General features: G+C 42.2%; 1 pseudogene; it reads left to right on the forward strand.

Annotated features, from left to right (window-relative positions):
• The first annotated feature begins 6,704 nt into the window (after positions 1 to 6,704).
• Positions 6,705 to 7,830, forward strand: LOC119352295 (annotated as a pseudogene).
• Positions 7,831 to 18,466: the final 10,636 nt, after the last annotated feature.

The following is an 18,466-nucleotide window of genomic DNA, read 5'->3' on the forward strand; positions in this document are numbered from 1 at the left end:
TAATTTGATTAGATGAACTCAATTATCATGAACATAGTCTAAATTGTCTTTGCAAATATGTTGTAGATAAATAGCTCACGTTGTAGCTCCCTGTTTCAATACGTTCCTAGAGAAAGATTAAGTTGAAAGATATTGTAAGCAATGATGCGGACTAGGTCCGTAGTCCGAGGAGTGTCCTCACTGCTACACAGAAGGCTTACGTCTTTGATACACCGCTCGATGTGCAAACCCCTACAACGTCATCTGTGGATGTTGTGAACACCTGACAGACACATCCTGATGACTACTTGATAGTTTAGTGCACCATACTTTACGGCTTAGAATCGGGATTCCAATGACGTTTTGAACGCCATAGAACATATGAGATGTTCCAAGAGCTGAAATTGGGATTTTAGGCTCATGCCCATGTTGAGAGGTATGAGACCTCTGACAAGTTCTTTTGCCAACAAGATGGAGGAGAATAGCTCAGCTAGTGAGCATGTGCTCAGAATGTCTGGGTGCTACAATCACTTAAATCAAGTGGGAGTTAAACTTCCAGATAAGATAGTGATTGATAGAGTTCTCTAGACACTATCACTAAGCTACTAGATCTTCGTGATGAACTATGACATGCAAGGGATGGAATTGATCCCGGAGCTGTTCGCGGTGCTTAAGACCGCAAAAGGTAGAAATCAAGAAGGAGCATCAAGTGTTGATGGTTTAACAAGACCCCTGGTTTCAAGAAGGGCAAGGGCTAGAAGGGAAACTTCATATGGATGGCAAACCAGTTGCCGCTCAAGTGAAGGAACCCAAGGTTGAACCCAAACCCGAGACTAAGTGCTTCCATTGTAAGGGGAACGGTCACTAGTAGCGGAATTACCCCAAATGCATGGTAGATAAGAAGGCTGGCAACTTCAACAAAGTATATACGTGTTATTAATGTGTACCTCGCTAGTACTCCTGGTAGCACCTGGGTATTGGATACCGGTTCAGTTGCTATTATTGGTGACTTGAAGCAAAAGCTACGGACTAAACGGAGACTGGCTAAGGGCGAGGTGACAATGTGTGTTGGAAGTGTTTCCAAAGATTGATGAGATCACCATCGCACGCTCCATCTGCCTTCGGGATTAGTAATGAACCTAGATAAATGTTATCAGGTGTCTACGTTGAGCATGAATATGATTAGATCATGTTCATTGCAATACGGTTATTCATCTAAATTAGAGAATAATGGTTACTCTGTTTACATGGATAATACCTTTCATGGTCATGCACCCTATGTGAATGGTTCATTGAATCTCGGTCATGGTAATACACATGTTCGCGCCAAAAGATGTAGAGTTAATAATGATAGTAGCACTTTCTTGTGGCACTGCCCCTTAGGTGATGTTGGCGTAAGATGCATGAAGAAACTCCATATCGATGGATGTTTGGAGTCACTTGATTTTGAATCGCTTGACACATGCGAGCCATGCCTCATGGGCAGGATGACTAAGACCCCGTTTTCAGGTACAATGAAACGGGCAAGTGACTTGTTGGAAATCATGCATGCTGATGCGTGTGATCCAATGAGAATTGAAGCGTGCGGTGGATATCGCTATTTTCTCATCTTCACTGACGATTTGGGTAGATATAGGTATATTTACTTAATGAAGCACAAGTCTGAAACATTTGAAAAGTTCAAGTGATTTCAGAGTGAAGTTAAGAACCATCATAACAAGAAGATCAAATTCCTACGATCTGATCGATGAGAATTTCTGAGTTATGAGTTTGGCAATCACTTAAGACATTTTGGAATTGTTTCACAGTTGAAGCCACCTGGAACACCACAGATAAAGTGTGTGTCCGGATGTCGTAATTGAACCATATGAGATATGGTGCGATCTATGATGTCTCTTACCGATCTACCGTTTTTATTTTGTGGTTATGCGTTAGAGACAGCTGCATTCACTTTAGATAGGACACCATCTAAGTTCGTTGAGACGACGTCGTATGAACATTGGTTTGGCAAGAAACCAAAGTTGTTGTTTCTTAATGTTTGGGGCTGCGATGCTTAAGGCTTCAGCCGGAGAAGCTCGAACCCAAAGTGGACAAACACATCTTCATAGGATACCCAAAGGTGACAGTAGGGTATACCTTCTATCTCAGATCCAAGGGCAAATTGTTTGTCGCTAAGAACGGGTCCTTTCTTGAGAAGGAGTTTCTCTCAAAAGAATTGAGTGGGAGGAAGATAGAACTTGATGAGGTTGTCGAACCTTTACTTCAACCAGAGAGTGATGCAACACAGAAAGATGTTTTCTGTGGCGCCTACGTCTATTGAATAGGAAGTTAATGATAGTGATCATGAAGCTTCGGATCAAGTTGCTATCGAACCTCGTAGGTCGACAAGGATATGTACTACTCCTAAGTGGTACGGTAATCCTGTCTTAGATATCATGTTGTTAGACAACAATGAACCTACGAGCTATGGAGAAGCGATGGTGGGCCCGTATTCCGACAAATGGTTAGAAGCCATGAAATCCGAGATAGGATCGATATATCAGAACAAAGTATGGACTTTGGTGGACTTGCCCGATGATCGGCAAGCCATTGGGATAAATGGATCTTTAAGAAGAAGACGGACGTGGGCGGTAATGTTACCGTCTATGAAGCTCGACTTGTGGGAAAAAGTCTTTTCACAGGTTCAAGGAGTTGACTACGATGAGAATTTCTCACCCGTAGCGATGCTTAAGTCCGTCGGAATCATCTTAGCACTAGCTGTATTTTTCGATTATGAAATCTTATAGATGGATGTCAAAATAAGTTTTCTTACCAAGTTTTTGTAAGAAAGAGTTGTATGTGATACAATCAAAGTTTTGTCGATCCTAAGGATGCTAAAAGGTATGCTGGCTCCAGCGATCCTTCTATGGACTAGAGCAAGCATCTCGGAGTCAGAATATATGCTTTGATGGAGTGATCAAAGCTTTTAGGTTTATACAATGTTTGTTAGAAACTTGTATTTACAAGAAAGTGAGTGGGAGCACTACAACATTTCTGATAAGTATATGTGGATGACATATTGTTGATCCAAAATAATGTAGAATTTCTAGAAAGCATAAACGGTTGTTTGAAGAGTGTTTTTGAAAGGAAGACCTGGATAAAGCTGCTTACATATTGGGCATCAAGATCTATAGAGATAGATCAAGACGCCTGATGATACTTTCAATGAACTCACACCTTGACATGTTTTTGAAGGAGTTCAAAATAGATCAGTCAAAGAAGGGGTTCTTACCTGAGTTGTAAGGTGTGAAGTCGAGTAAGACTCAAAGATTGACCACGGCAGAAGAAAGAGGAAGGACGAAGGTCGTCCCCTATGCTCTTGTCATAGGCCATATACGGTATGCCATGCTGAGTACCGCACCAGATGTGTGCCTTGCCACATGTCTGGCAAGAGGGTACAAAGGTGATCTAGGAGTGGATCGACAGATAGCAGTCAAAATTATCCTTAGAGGAATAAGGAAATGTTTCTTGGTTATGGAGGTGATAAAGAGTTCGACATAAAGAGTTACGTCGATGCAAGCTTAACACCTATCCGGATAGCTCTGAGTAGAGATACCGGATACGTATAATGGAGCAACAATTTGGAATAGCTCCAAGTGGAACGTGGTAGCAGCATCGATGATATGACATAAAGTTTTGCGAAATACATAGGGATCTGAATATGGCAAGACCCGTTGACTACAACCTCTCTCACAAGCATAACATGATCAAACCCAGAACTCTTTGAGTGTTTATCACATAGTGATGTGAACTAGATCATTGAGTCTAGTAGACTCTTGGATGTTGGTCACATGGCGATGTGACCTGTGAGTGTTAATCACATGGCGATGTGAACTAGATTATTGACTCTAGTGCAAGTGGGAGACTGTTGGAAATATGCCCTAGAGGCAATAATAAATTGGTTATTATTATATTATATTGCATTGTTCATGATAATCGTTTATTATCCATGCTAGAATTGTATTGATAGGAAACTCAGATACATGTGTGGATAAATAGACAACACCATGTCCCTAGTAAGCCTCTAGTTGACTAGCTCGTTGATCAATAGATGGTTACAGTTTCCTGACCATGGACATTGGATGTCGTTGATAATGGGATCACATCATTAGGAGAATGATGTGATGGACAAGACCCAATCCTAAGCCTAGCACAAGATCGTGTAGTTCGTATGCTAAAGCTTTTCTAATGTCAAGTATCATTTCCTTAGACCATGAGATTGTGCAACTCTCAGATACCGTAGGAATGCTTTGGGTGTGCCAAACGTAACAACGTAACTGGGTGGCTATAAAGGTACACTACAGGTATCTCTGAAAGTGTCTATTGGGTTGGCACGAATCGAGACTGGGATTTGTCACTCCGTGTAAACAGAGAGGTATCTCTGGACCCACTCGGTAGGACATCATCATAATGTGCACAATGTGATCAAGGAGTTGATCACGGGATGATGTGTTACGGAACGAGTAAAGAGACTTGCCGGTAACGAGATTGAACAAGGTATCGGGATACCGACGATCGAATCTCGGGCAAGTATCGTACCGCTAGACAAAGGGAATTGTATACGGGATTGATTGAATCCTTGACATCGTGGTTCATCCGATGAGATCATCGTGGAGCATGTGGGAGCCAACATGGGTATCCAGATCCAGCGGTTGGTTATTGACCGAAGAGTTGTCTCGGCCATGTCTGCATGACTCCCGAGCCCGTAGGGTCTACACACTTATGGTTCGATGATGCTAGGGTTACAGGGAAAGTATGTATGCGGTTACCGAATGTTGTTCGGAGTCCCGGATGAGATCCCGGACGTCATGAGGAGTTCCGGAATGGTCCGGAGGTAAAGATTTATATATGGGAAGTCATCATACGGTCACCTGAATAATTCGGGGGTTACCGGTATTGTACCGGGACCACCGGAGGGGTTCCGGGGTCCACCGGGAGGGTCCACCTGCCCCGGAGGGCCCTATGGGTTGTATGTGGAGAGGGACCAGCCCCTTAGTAGGCTGGGCGCCTCCCCCCTAGGGCCCATGCGCCTAGGGTTTGGGGTAACCCTAAAGGGGGGGCGCCCCCCTTGCCTTGGGGGGAAGGCAACCCCCCTTGGCCGCCGCCCCCTCCTCAGATTGGATCTGAGGGGGCCGGCCCCCCTCTCCCTTGCCCCTATATATATGTGGGGGGTGGGAGGGCATCCGCACCCCAAAAGTTCTGGCGCAGCCCTTCCCCTCTCCCAAGTCCTCCTCTTCTCCTACGGTGCTTGGCGAAGCCCTGTAGGATTACCACGCTCCTCCTTCACCACCATGCCGTCGTGCTGCTGCTGGATGGAGTCTTCCCCAACCTCTCCTTCTCCCCTTGCTGGATCAAGGCGTAGGAGACGTCACCGGGCTGTACGTGTGTTGAACGCCGAGGTGCCGTCCGTTCGGCACTAGGATCATCGGTGATTTGGATCACGACGAGTACGACTCCATCAACCCCGTTCACATGAACGCTTTCGTTTAGCGATCTACAAGGGTATGTAGATGCACTCTCCTTCCCCTCGTTGCTTTATTACTCCATAGATTGATCTTGGTGATGCGTAGAAAATTTTAAATTTCTGCTACGATCCCCAACACTCCGTCCCTGCGACTCTGGGAGGAAGCGAGCGAGCGGTCTGTCAGTTTGGGTCATAGTCTGGTTTGCGAGCTAACAATTCTGTTTGAGAAATGCATGCGCTTCTGTTGTCTGACGATCCTGCATGTTGAGAAACTTGTGCGTGCGCTTCTGTTATCTGACGATTCTACATTTCGTGTTTGCGTCGGGGTGACGGTTGCAGGATCGATCGGTTCTGCTTTCGAAATTGGAGCAATGTCAGATTGGTTCCTCTGTTCCATCACCTGCGTTGTTCGTCCGTTATTTTCAGGTCTCAAACGCATGCGCCCTTGTGATACTTTGGTAGCCCTATGTCGATTCTTGTTCTACCGGTAGGCGTGTGTGCTCCCATCCTAGATGCAAAGAGTCCTGTTATCGTTGTTCTGATGCTATTCTTTTCAATTGTTTATTGTTACCATGCTTTCTTTATGTTCCCATATGGCACGATTGATTGATTGTTGTTTGTTGTTTTATTGATTGGCTTGAGATGGATTGTTGTTTGTTGTTTGATTGATTGGCTTGAGATGGATTCCTGTTTGTTGTTTGATTGATTTCCTTGAGATGGATTGTTGTTTGTTGTTTGATTGATTGCCTTGAGATGGATTGTTGTTTGTTGTTTGATTGATTGCCTTGAGAAGGTACAAACCATGTAGGCCGATTGTTGCCTTGAGATATTACATGTTTATATGGCACGATTGATTGCTGCTTGTTCATGGTTATTATAATTGATTGATTGTTGTTTGTTGATTGGTATCTAATTTTGGTATTGGTATTATTTTTTCTGAACTTTTTTGTGATTATTATGCCTTCACATTGCACTGCTCCCAGATCCATATCGACATGCCTACACTGTCTGACAAGGATAAAGATGTAAGGAACTCCCCCCAAGAATCTCTCTTGCTCCTTGTATTAACTTGGCGACTAGACTTGCTTGTTATTTTTTGTGTGAAACTGGAGCTCCTTGTTGTAACCCATTATATGACTTTATGAGCATGCGCCACTTTCAGGTTATGAAAAAAATGGTGTGCTCCAAATAAGATTGACTTCCTCTCTTTCTTAAACAAGGCATGCAGAAGATGTGCGGCAAGTAAGTAACTCTATGTCGATATTTAGAGTGTACTACTTCACAGTGCCATCTTTCCCAATAGATTGAATTTTTTTATATTGATATTTTGTTGAATATCACATGTTTGTTTGCACTTCATATTTGGAAAATATTGCTAACGTTGATAGTAATTAACATGTATTTTTCTCTATTGAGTACTACTTTGTTTGTTCTTTAAGTGTTCTTATTTCAGAAGTCTGCTCTGCACAAGTGCAACATGGCTGGAAAACCTGCTGTTGTTACTTGTATTGTGGACAGTATGACGGATAACCTAAGGCCTACTCGTGCAGATGCAACTGATGTGGCAAATGCGGTGCTCGATGGTTAGTTTTTGCATCTTGCAGATATCTTATACTTTGGTGATCCTGTACAGCTGCTCATTACTGCACCCAAACAAACTATAACTACACAAGCTGTAACATGAATCATAATTGTTTTGTTCAGGTAGTGATGCCATTCTCCTTGGTGCTGAGTCTCTCCGTGGGTTGTATCCAGTTGAGACTATTTCAACGGTAGGCAGAATTTGTTCTAAGGTGAACTTTCTTTAGGAGGTCTATATGTTCTCTTGATAATCACATGCCTGTTTGGGAGGGCATTTGTTGATAGGTTCCCTTTTGTAGTTCAAATCAGACTTCAATACTAATAAAATGTTACAGATAAATACTATTCTTCCGAACAGCCCCTAAATGTGTTCTCAACAAGTATATCCTTGGCACTCTAATGGAATCTAATGGAAATTAACTCCTTCCTGCCTTTTCTCTCTTCATAGTTGGTGATATATTTTCATGAATTGTATCACAAGCTGAGAAGGTCTTCAACTAGGATTTGTACTTCAAGCAAACCATGAAATACGTGGGAGAACCCATGATCCACTTGGAGTCTATTGCTTCCTCTGCAGTGCGTACTTTGTTTCTTTTCCTTTTCCAACCTTTTGTTAGTGTTTACACGGGAACAATTTCTGTCTTCCATTGATTGAATATCAGTTTGTGACACTTAAGTCTAAAAATAGTTCACTACCTATTTGCTAGGTGCGGGCTGCTATTAAAGTTAAGGCTTTGGTCATCATTTGCTTCACCTCATCTGGATAGGAGAAAAGGAGTATTTCTTCTTATAGGCGCTTCACCTCATCTTCCAGTTTAATAGAAACTGATTCATATATTATGCCGTATCGAGTATCTGCAGGCGAATTGCCAAGTACAGGCCCACCATGCCATTCCTGATCTAAAAACATATCAATTGAAGTGGAGCTTCACAAGCGCATTTGAAGTATGTGAACATCCTATTTCCTTGTAACCTTTTTAGAGTGGTGTTCAACTAGCCTCACTAATTAACATGTATTACCACATATGTAATACATCCATATCTAGACAAATCTAAGACAAGTAATTCAGGATGGAGGAAGTACTATAGAATTTTACCCGATAAGAAACAGTACTGCTTATGTTGAACCAAGACTTGTCTGTGGTGTTTGGCAGTGTGCCACTATTATAACTCATATTTGTTGCATTATCTTCCTGCAGGCAAGAAAATAACTCATAGTTAGAGGCCTCTTTCCCATGCTTGCCGATCCACGTCACCCGGTGAGTTAACCTGCCTTTCATCTGTTGGCTACATTAACCATTCTTTATTGGTTCTTTTCAATTTTAGAATACATGACCCAGTATGTATAATATGAAAAATAGGAACTACCTATAAATACCAACGTCCTTGTTCTGAACGTAAAGGGAATAATGGCAGTTGGTGTTAGTGCATATTCCCAATATGTGAAAAGTGGATGCTTTACATACCCCAGGCCAGTGAATTAATTCTGCTTTTAGGGTTTTTTCTTGCATCATGTTCTACTTACAAATGGAATAAACATTAGACTGCATTTCACTTTCAAACTGTTGGCAAGTCATCATAAGCTTTGGTTAATCAGTACATTATTTTGAACTTGACTGGTGGTAGGCTGGTGTGTTTATTCTGTATAATACAAACGCAATACGTGAGCTTATAAGCTGGTGTGCACTAGTGAGGCTGATGTTTGGAGGTTTCATCTTGCATCCACCTTGAATTATTTGGTAGCTAGAATTCCTTGATTTGGACCCAACAAGTAAGAAGCTTGGTTTGCCTGGTGATTTGTATTGACATTGTTTCTGCCCTGCAGGCTGAATTTACTAGCACTAGGAATGAATTACTGTTGAAGGTTGCTCTTGACCACGGCAAAGCATCTGGTGTGATCAAGTCGCAAGGCTTACCTTAGCCAGAATTTCGATAAGAATGTTGCTCATGTTACACGTCTTGCTTTCTCTAGTAAGTAGAACAAGAATACATTAACATTTCTTTTATGTCCGTATGCGTACACTCATAATATTTGAATTACAGACCAAATTCTACATAAATAAGCATGCGTCTCTATGCCTACACACTTGTGGGTATTGTTGAAGATAATCACTTAATGAGCCTCTAACTAGCTTCCTATTTTCAGGAACGAAGATCTGGATCACCCTCGCCCCTCTAGAGAAATCAGTTTACTCATTCAAGTTCTGGAAATTCTTTATAGCTTTTTGACTTTACTTCGGTCTTTGCATGTATTAGCTTTATGTTTGTTCCCCTATCTATGTTTGTTTCTTTTGTGCAAGTGATCCATTTTGTGTGTGTGTGACTGTGTGTGGCTTGACCGTGTGTTTGCTTGACTCTCTGATTGTGTGACTCTATGTGTGCTTGACTCTCTTTGTGTGATTGACTCTGTGTGGCTTGACTGTGTGTGTGCTTGACTCTCTGATTGTGTGACTCTGTGTGTGCTTTACTCTGTGTGTGTGTGAATGTTACATTTGCTTGATGGTGTGGCCTGTATGCTTGAATGATGATTGGTGTGGTTTAACACTGCCTTTGCCGGTCCCAAGCCCGGATGTGAAAATGTGGAGGGAGCTGCATTTACCTCCTTTGTATTTTACCTTATGAATTTTGTGGCTGATGGCATTCTAGTTTACCAAGATGGTTAGCTTGTTTATTAGTTTTGTGCATGCAAGACTTGAAATCTAGCTGATGTAGTGTTTAGTTTCTATGCATGATAAATGGTTTTGTTGTGCAGCTTTTTAAAGATGTGGACCATTTTACCCTCTATTTCCCTCTTTGGATGTTAACTAGCATTTGCTGTGTTTCTGAATTGATTATCTGTTGTAAGATATGGTTAGCATACATAGTTCGGAGATAAATGTATTTGTTTGCAGCAATACATTTTATTCATTCCAATGTTGATTGTACTACTGGTTTTTGTGTGTTGGAACTCTTGCGGAAGTTCTCTGTACCCCAGTACCAATGTATATCTATTTCTGTGTCATTTTGTACTATAACATGATTGAAGTGAGGGGTATGTTTTATTTGAGATGAGTGACGTGATTACATTTTACCAGACAGGTGACTGCAGTAGCCCCGCAACAACAATTATCTAGTTTAACAGGACTTCTGAACAATCAGGTAGTTCACAATATGCAGTTTTACTTATATTCAGGAATGGAGCTTCTTCACTTCCTACATGCAGCAGGTTGTCCATGTTGTGTGTTTCAATTCTTTGATTCACATGTATTTTCATTTCAACAGGTTGCCCATGTTGTGTGTTCCATATGGATTGGACGTCGTCGACTACTTTGTCTTCGATGCCGCGACTCCTCGTTGTGTGTTCAATTTTTCTGTGTTTTCAATTTTTAATCCCCATTACGCATGATGCTCTTTTTTTCTGTGTAATTTGGACCTCTGGTTGTGCTCTTATGAGCGGTGTCTCTGCTCATGTGAACACACATGATTTGAACCACGATTTTGAGCTGTGATTCTGCTAGTGAGGCAAGCATGATTTCAGCAGTGTTTCCATGAGATTTTGAACCATGTATGTGTTATGATCTTGTGAAAATGTTGCGTGAATATTTATTGCCAATCATGTGTCGTGCCAATGCTGCCTTTGGTTGATTGTGTGGCTTGTTGCTTAGCTGAATGATTGGTTGTAATGTTTGCTATTTTTTGTGTTTAGCGGTTTTGTAGTTTAACACTGCCTTTGCCGGTCCCAAGCCCGGATGAGAAAATGTGGAGGGGACTACAGTTAGCTCCTCTGTTTATAACTTTCACGGTCTTGAAATATTTTTCAATTAGTAGTGAATGAAGTGAGTAGAAGTCACACAATGTGGTGGCAAGCTTTGGAATGCATCCTCTGATAAAAAGGATAAAAACAATAAAAATCGAAATTAAAATATTCTAAAAAAGTCTCAAAAACAATAAAAAATACTCAAGATTATAGAAGTTTTAAAAAATAGAATACTAAAAAAAATAACAGGCTCAAAATTATAGAAGATTCGGAATAATAGAAAGACTTAAAACAATAAGCAGACTCAAAATAATAAATGACTCAAAACTATAAAAATACTCAAAAACAATAAAGGACTCAAAAGTATAAAGATTCAGAATAAAGAAGACTTAAAAAAATAAAAAGACTCAAAATAAAAAAAGACTCAAAACAATAAATAAACTCAAAATTATAAAAGTTTCAAAAAATTAAAGACTCAAAAACAATTAAAAAGACTCGGAATTATAGAAATACTCGAAACAATAAACAGACATAAAGTAAAAAAAGACTCAAAAGACAATAAAAATAATCAAGATTACAAAAGATTCAAAATTATTTATGACGTGCCAGGAATTACCATGCCAACACTAAATTAATTACCTACGATGTTGATAGAAATACAACCCGAGCATTAGATTGTGCCTGGTCAGTACAAATGGGCCAAGTTGTGGTGTGTTAGAAAAAAGCAACACCAACACTAACTAAATGGGCCAATTTATGATGACGTGCCAAATATGCAAAATGCCGTCACTATTTGAAAAAAATAGTGGCAATGTTGGTTGGAAATGGCGTGCCACCAACTAAAGTTGTGTGTTGTGGGTTTAACATGGCAGATGTCCTAGTGAAAAGACTTAAGCACGGAGCCATCGCAACGTAGGTTAGCTTAAAGGGGTTGAGCATGGCGAGAGACACGAGTTTACCCAGGTATGGCCCCTCACCAAGGAGGTAAAAGTCAATATCCTGCTTTGAGTTGTATTGCTTGAGTATCGATTACAAGGGAGCGAAATATCTTAACCTAGCTCTCGATCATTTTTTTCTTAAGTTTACCCACCGCAGGGACTCGCCTTTATATACACAGATCAAGGCCATGGGTTTACAAGAGTCCTGGTCGGGTCATATCTTATGACCGACCCTAGTTCTAAGTTGCCTTGCCTTACCAGGCAAGTCACCGTCGGGCAACTTACAACGCCGGGTCTCGCACCATCTTCTGGGCTTGGGCTTCCGGCGGCTCACCACGTAAGTCACCCTTCGGGTCTCACGTCTTGATCTCCTAGGACTGCATAAGGCCTCCCTTATGAGTTGCCAACAGCCTAACCCGTCCCAGTAAGGGCGTGTCTCACCGTAGGGCTATGTCCCCAACATTGTGCCTACCCATTTCTCTAACAGTGAGTGCATGTTCCTGTGGTGGCTCCAGGATTGCAAAATTTTCTCAGCTAATTTGTAATAAATTTGCTGGATTAACATGTTCGCCCTCATGGGTCCATCTATTCCGGGAATGCCAAATAGACCACATGATCAACACTATCTCTACTCTATCACCATCCGAGAACACTAGGTTGTTGACAATGTCGCGTGCCCAAGTAAGCGGGCAAAGTCGTGGGTAGGCAAACCACTTCTGAGCTTCATCCCAGAAGCGTTTGGCGTGTGAATAGTGAATCAGTGCATATATGCATCAGATCCTCGTCCATTGCCAAACAAAGCTTGCATTGACTTCTATCATGAATATGTCATCTATGCAAAGAGGTATCAAAGTTTGAATTGACTTCTGTCACGAATATATGGAGTACGCCCAAGATGTCCTACAGGTGCCACACCCATGCAACCTCCATATCTTTCTTCACTGGGATTGATAGGATGACGTCCACATCGGGTTTGAGGAAAATAGAATTCAACAACTGAAGGAAATATGCCCTAGAGGCAATAATAAAGTTTTTATCTATATTTCCTTATATCATGATAAATGTTTATTATTCATGCTAGAATTGTATTAACCGGAAACTTAGTACATGTGCGAATACATAGACAAAACAGAGTGTCCCTAGTATGCCTCTACTTGACTAGCTCGTTAATCAAAGATGGTTATGTTTCCTGACCATAGACATGTGTTATCATTTGATGAACGAGATCACATCATTAGAGAATGATGTGATGGACAAGACCCATCCCTTAGCTTAGCATTATGATCGTTGAGTTTTATTGCTATTGCTTTCTTCATGACTTATACATGTTCCTCTGACAATGAGATTATGCAGATCCCGAATACCGGAGGAACACCTTGTGTGCTATCAAACGTCACAACGTAACTGGGTGATTATAAAGATGCTCTACAGGTGTCTCCGAAGGTGTTTGTTGGGTTGGCATAGATCGAGATTAGGATTTGTCACTCCGTGTATCGGAGAGGTATCTCTGGGCCCTCTCGGTAATGCACATCACTATTAGCCTTGCAAGCAATGTGACTAATGAGTTAGTTACGGGATGATGCATTACGGAACGAGTAAAGAGACTTGCGGGTAACGAGATTGAACTAGGTATGATGATACTGACGATCGAATCTCGAGCAAGTAACATACCGATGACAAAGGGAACAACGTATGTTGTTATGCGGTTTGACCGATAAAGATCTTCATAGAATATGTAGGAACCAATATGAGCATCCAGGTTCCGCTATTGGTTATTGACTGGAGATGTGTCTCGGTCATGTCTACATAGTTCTCGAACCCGTAGGGTCCGCACGCTTAACGTTCGATGATGATATGTATTATGAGTTATGTGATTTGATGTACCGAAGGTTGTTCGGAGTCCCGGATGTGATCACAGACATGACGAGGAGTCTCGAAATGGTCAAGACATAAAGATCCATATATTGGAAGGCTACATTTGGACACCGGAATGGTTCGGGTCATTTCGGATAAGTTTTGGAGTACCGGGGGTTACCGGAACCCCCTCCGGGAAGTTATTGGGCCTTATGGGCCTAGTGGTGGAAGAGAGCAGGCAGGCCAAGAGGTGGCGCACGCTCTCCCTAGCCCAAACCGCATGAAGAAACTCCATGCTGATGGACTTATATGTGGCACTGCCATTTAGGTCATATTGGTGTAAAGCGCATGAAGAAACTCCATGCTGATGGACTTTTGGAATCACTTGATGCTTGCGAACCATGCCTCATGGGCAAGATGACTAAGAATCCGTTCTCTGGAACAATGGAGCGAGCAACTGACTTATTGGAAATAATACATACTTATGTATGCGGTCCAATGAGTGTTGAGACTCGCGGCGGATATCGTTAATTTCTGACCTTCACAGATAATTTGAGTAGATATGGGTATATCTACTTGATGAAACATAAGTCTGAAACATTTGAAAAGTTCAAAGAATTTCAGAGTGAAGTGGAAAATCATCGTAACAAGAAAATAAACTTTCTATGATCTGATCATGGAGGTGAATATTTGAGTTATTAGTTTGGTCTTCATTTGAAATAGTGTGAAATAGTTTCGCAACTCACGCCACCTGGAACACCACAGCGTAATGGTGTGTCCGAATGTCGTAATCGTACTTTATTAGATATGGTGCGATCTATGATGTCTCTTACCGATTTAGCACTATCGTTTTGGGGTTATGCATTAGAGACAACTTCATTCACATTAAATAGGGCACCATCTAAATCCGTTAAGACGACACCATATGAACTATGGGTTGGCAAGAAACCTAAGTTGTCGTTTCTTAAAGTTTGGGGCTGCGATGCTTATGTGAAAAAGTTTCAACCTAATGAGCTCAAACCCAAATCGGAGAAAAGTGTCTTCATAGGATACCTAAAGGAAACTATTGGGTACACCTTCTATCACAGATCTGAAGGCAAGATATTCGTTGTTAAAAATAGGATACTTCTAGAGAAGGAGTTTCTCTCGAAAGAAGTGAGTGGGAGGAAACTAGAACTTGATGAGGTAATTGTACCTTCTCCCGAATTGGAAAGTAGTACATCACAGAAATCAGTTCCAGTATTTCCTACACCAATTAGTGAGGAAGCTAATGATGATGATCATGAAACTTCATATCAAGTTACTACTGAACCTCATAGGTCAACCAGAGTACGGTCCACACCAGAGTGGTACGGTAATCCTGTTCTGGAAGTCATGTTACTAGACCATGACGAACCTACAAACTATGAGGAAGCGATGATGAGCCCATATTCCGCGAAATGGCTTGAGGCCATAAAATATGAGATGGGATCCATGTATAAGAACAAAGTATGGACTTTGATTGACTTGCCCGATGATCGGAGAGCCATTGAGAATAAATGGATCTTCAAGAGGAAGACGGATGCTGATAGTAGTGTTACTATCTACAAAGCTCGAATTGTCGAAAAAAGTTTTTGAAAAGTTCAAGGTGTTGACTACGATAAGATTTTCTCACTCGTAGTGATGCTCAAGTCTGTTCGAATCATGTTAGCAATTGCCACATTTTATGAAATCTGGCAAATGGATGTCAAAACTACATTCCTTAATGGATTTCTTAAAGAAGAGTTGTATATGATGCAATAAGAAGTTTTTGTCAATCCTAAAGATGCTAGCAAAGTGTGCAAGCTCCAGCGATCCATCTATGGACTGGTGCAAGCATCTCGGACTTGGGATATACGCTTTGATAAGTTGATCAAAGCATATAATTTTATACATACTTGCTGTGAAGCATGTATTTACAAGAAAGTGAGTGGGAGCACTACAACCTTTCTGATAAGTATATGTGAATGACATATTGTTGATCAGAAATGATGTACAATTTTTTCACTGCCGGCCGATTCCAGAAGGATGTGCTAGGGTGATGGTGGATGAAATAACGGAGGGATTTGAGGACCTCCAGCTTGACCACCCTACCGGTGAAGGGGAGACTCGGCTGGGTTCTGCTTTGAGGACTCCATGCCTATGGCGGAAGGAGCTCATCAACCTTCCGAACTGGACACCTCCTCCTCCTCCTCCTCCTCCGGCGAGTCAGGGCACTCCGCCTCCTCCACCGCCTCCTCCTCCGGCGAGTGATGATCAGGGCACTCGGCCGGCTCCTTCTCCGGCGCGTGGCGACACTCCGCCTCCTTCTCCGCTTGCGCCGGCGCGCCCGAGCAGCCAGCCTCCTCCTCCGCCTCGTCAGCACGGGCGGAAGAGACCTGCCGCCCCTCCGGCTGCTCCGGCGTGTCGTAGTCCTTCTCCTCCACCTCGTAAGCAAGTAAAGAAGACAACCGCTCCGTCTGGTCTGCCGGCGTCTAGCAGTACAGCCAGAGGTGGGAGGACATACAGATTCGGTCCTTCTCTGAAGACTCCAGAGAATTTACCATACGAGAGGACCCCGGAGGAGAACGCCGAGATCGCGCGAGAAGAAGTGAGGAACTTCTTTAAAGGGGTGAAAGCAAAGAAACATCCACCTCCGGAGGAGAAGGTAGATCTGGTGAAAGCGAAGCGCACTCTAGCTGCCCTGACAAAACCACCCAAGTCTTCGCCGAAAGGAAACTATGAGCGCATTATTGGAAAGGAATTTGCCGAAGCGGAGCGGTCGGGAAGTACTGTCAATGATCAAAGGCTGAAAGAACGATGAGCTGGGAAACAAATTGCCCAGGTCGGCGAACAAGCGAAGCAATCGCGCCCCCCGCTCAAGGTGCCTAGCGACATCGTCGCTAATGATCCTAGGATGGTGCCCGGTTATAGCAATCTTGGAGATTACCTGCCCGACGATGTACATTATGATTTCATGGAGGTGCAGATACAAAGATATGAGTACGGGAAGCCTCTCGTCAAAGATGAAAGATCTCTATCAACGATGATGCGAAGATTGCATGATTCGTACTTGAAAATCTGCAGAGAGTCTGGGGGGAGGAGTACTTTGTATGTGAGAGTTAAAAATGAGCATGACCTCATTGGAATTGAACTGTTGCCTGTTCCATTTGAGGAGTTCAATTGGCCCTCGATAAAGCAACGGTCACCTGCTACTGTCTGTAAGTAGTACTACTTCTGTCATTAAGTCTCTCTATATAGCTCAACTCTTTCATTGCATGTATTTATAATTATACTCACTATATTATGCAGATTGAAGATCGTCGAATTGAAGAAAAGACAAATCGGTGATATTGGGTTCATTAACACAAATCTCATAGATGCAACTCAGGTTAAATTTCATGTCGCAGATACCGAGGCCAACTTGCTACAATCGTTGGTAATAAATGAAAACAAAGATATAATACTCTTTCCTTACAACGTCAAGTGAGTGTTACTGTGTTGTGCATATTCGGTTTCCCTTATATATTAGTCAAGGTTATAGTAATGTAATTGATGAGTTATGCATGCGTGTGCAGTTTCCACTATATTCTCCTAGAGATTAAGCTTGAGCAGGGACTAGTAACCGTCTTAGACTCAAGACGAAAAGATCCCCAGGACTATGCGGACATGACTCAAATGCTCGAGAAGTAAGTTAAATCGATCATTATCCACCATATCAACAACTTTGTTCATTTCTTGATATATCAAGTAATTATTTTGCTTGTCTGGCAGGGTTTGGAGAAAATTTACCAAAAAAGCTCCGGGACTCCTGAAGAAGCTGCAATTTAGACACCCGAAAGTAAGTACTATAGTAGCATGTTTCGCGCATCTCCTAGTGATTCAAGCGCTAGTTTCATCAATACCATTTGGCATTCTTGCTTATCAGTTTGATTGACCTCTATTTCTTGTAAAGTGGTTGTGGCAGGAACAAGGGAATGATTTATGTGGATACTACGTTTGCGAGTCCATCCGCCACATGACCTGTGAGCGGGGCTACTCTGACGAACAATATGAAGTGCGTAAATAAGAACATTCACAATTTTATTTTATTACCATCATTTGTGTTGAGTTTCATTCATTCATATATATATGTATTGACCCCCTTCTTCAAATTAGATGTTTCGGAAGCGGGATGAACTCCTAGCACCAGCTCGCATGCGAGCAATTCAAGAGGAATTGGCGGCATTCTTTCTTGACCACGTGATCGCTGAAGACGGAGAATACTATGTGGACTATGAGTTCGTATGTTAGGAGATTATATTTGTAAGAGATAATTATTGTATATATGTAGCCGGTAGTGTCGGATAGATATACGAGAACTTGTTGTTCGACCAATCTCTCGGAGAAGGAGAGGTGGTCGATATCACTTCTCTCTGTATGCATATATATTCATGACGATCTTCTGTTTCCTTCGTTTGCTTACTAGCTAGCTAGCGTGTCTAGTCCTCTCTATACGTATGTATAGTACGTAGCGTCGACCAAGCACATACATAAGAGAGGACACTTCTCTCTATTAATTATAGCTAGCTAACACAATATATGAAACATCTAAATTAACCCCCCAAAACCCCCAACCCCCCCCCCCTTAAAAAAACAAAAAACCCTGCCACAGAAATGCTGACGCGTGGATGCCAATTGGTCCCGGTTGGTGCCACCAACCGGAACCAAAAGCCCTCCTGCCTGGGCTCCACGCACAGGCCACGTGGAGGCCCATCTATCCCGGTTCTGGATTGATCCGGGACTAAAGGGACAGGGCATTAGTACCGACCCTTTAGTCCCGGTTCAGGAACCGGGACAAAAGGCCCTTATGAACCGGGACAATAGGCCCTTTTTCTA

Source organism: Triticum dicoccoides, chromosome 1A, assembly GCF_002162155.2.
Source record: "Triticum dicoccoides isolate Atlit2015 ecotype Zavitan chromosome 1A, WEW_v2.0, whole genome shotgun sequence".
NCBI lineage: Eukaryota > Viridiplantae > Streptophyta > Magnoliopsida > Poales > Poaceae > Triticum > Triticum dicoccoides.